Raw genomic sequence first — 2,119 nt, 5'->3', positions numbered from 1 at the left:
ATGCCAAGTACTCGCTCTGAAGGCGAGAAATTAAAGCTACAGTTCGACGAACCTGAGTGTTATCTTAGATTAGAACGCCGGATACGAGACTTGATACAGGAACATCGTATCGAGCTAGTTATTCTTTACTCTGTGGGGATATATGTCCACAAAGCTAAATCTTCCTGACCTTAACATCCCTACTTCTGAAATCAGTTATTCAACCAGAGATGGCCGAAGGAGTGCAAAGTCGTCATCTTAAGTACTATGCAATCCCTTCGCAGGATGAACCACAAAACAACATCGTTGCCCCTGCCATTGAGGCCAATAATTTTGAGCTAAAACCTTCGTTGTTGTCATCCGTACAGCAAAACCAATTTTCAAACAGTCCCACGGAGGATCCGAACCTACACTTGTCAGTGTTTTTGCAATATGGACACAGTGAAAGCGAATGGTGTCAGCCCAGAAGCTATAAGACTACGTCTTTTCCCATTTTCATTAAGAGCTAGAGCTAGAGCTTGGCTCCAGTCTCTACCATCCAACTCTGTCACTACGTGTAACAAGTTGAAGAAAGTCTTCTTAGCCCGATATTTCCCACCTAGTAATTTGGCTATGCTAAGATCCCAAATAAACGGGTTTAAACAAAAGGATAATGAATCACTTTTTGAAGCTTGGGAGAGATACAAAGACATGATGAGGCTTTGTCCACATCATGGTCTAGAAGAATGGTTGATCATTCACACCTTTTACAACGGTATCTTGTACAATACAAGATTGACAATAGACGCCGCCGCAGGTGGCGCACTGATGGATAAACCATACAATGAAGCCTATCAACTCATCGAAAGTATGGCCCATAATCATTACCAATGGGGAAGCGAAAGAACCTCTCTAGAGAAACTTCAAACGAAGGGAGGCGTGTACGAATTAAGCAGTCTTGACCATGTCAACACCAAGGTAGATGCTCTGACTCAAAAGATAGACAACTTAACCATAACACCAGCAACCACTGTGGCTGCCGTAGTACCAAACTGCGAGATATGCAGAGTTCAAGGGTATACTGCCCCAGAATGTCAACTCTTGACATGAACCTCCACAGGCCAGGTGAACTATGCTCAAGGAAACTGTTACTCAAACACTTATAACCCAGGTTGGAAGAACCATCCTAACTTTTTGTACAAAAATAATAATGCATTGTATGCACCTAACCAAGCATCTGCTGTACCACTAGGATATCATAAAGTTGCCACAAAATACTCAAAATTATCCTAGGAAATCAAACTTAGAAATAATTATGGAAAACTTCATAGCTACCCAAGCCCAAACGAATAAGGATTTCCTAAATCAAAGCATACACACTAGTGAGCAAATCAAGCATTTAGCAAACAAGGTAGACGCATTAGCCATCCACAACAAAATGTTGGAAACACAAATCTCGTAAGTGGCTCAACAACAAGCACCTACTGCTGCTTCTGCAGGCACATTCCTAGACAGCCGCAACCAAACCCGAAAGGTCATGCAAATGCTATTATACTACGAAGTAGGACAGAACTAGACGGACGGACCGACCCTAGAACTCAAAACCCATCCATGCATCAAGACCCATGTAAGGTAATTGAGAAGGAATACGAACAAGAGAAAGATAAACACGAAGAGGCCGTAGAGAAAGAAGAACCTTATGTGCCTTCACCACCGTATAAACCCTATATCCCTTATCCTCAAAGACTTGTTAAATCTAAAAGTGTAGGACAATTTAAAAAAATTGTAGATCTTCTAAAACAATTGAATATCACAATACCCTTCACATAAGCCATCACTCAAATGCCCTCATATGCTAAGTTTCTCAAAGAAATCTTATCTAACAAGAAGAAGATAGAGGATAACGAAACCGTTACACTTACTGCTGAGTGTAGCGCCATAATACAAAATAATATGCCTCCTAAGCTAAAAGACCCAGGTAATTTCTCCATACCCTGTGTAATCGGAAAGTTTGTCATCGATAAAGCACTATGTGACTTAGGAGCGAGTATTAGTTTAATGCTCTTGTCCATATGCGAAAGGCTAAAAATGGGAGAACTAAGACCTACGAGGATGCCCGTACAACTTGCAGATCGTTCTGTTAAATTTCCCATAGGTATGC

General features: G+C 41.2%; 1 non-coding gene across 1 annotated transcript; it reads right to left on the bottom strand.

Annotated features, from left to right (window-relative positions):
• Positions 1 to 591: 591 nt before the first annotated feature.
• Positions 592 to 698, bottom strand: LOC127099537 (small nucleolar RNA R71). The gene has a single exon (XR_007794029.1). It is a non-coding gene; the product is annotated as a small nucleolar RNA R71 (small nucleolar RNA).
• Between the last annotated feature and the right edge of the window lie 1,421 nt (positions 699 to 2,119).

Source organism: Lathyrus oleraceus, chromosome 6 (assembly GCF_024323335.1).
Source record: "Lathyrus oleraceus cultivar Zhongwan6 chromosome 6, CAAS_Psat_ZW6_1.0, whole genome shotgun sequence".
NCBI lineage: Eukaryota > Viridiplantae > Streptophyta > Magnoliopsida > Fabales > Fabaceae > Lathyrus > Lathyrus oleraceus.
The sequence above is the reverse complement of the archived record's forward strand: the minus strand, read 5'-3'. Positions and strand labels throughout refer to the sequence as shown.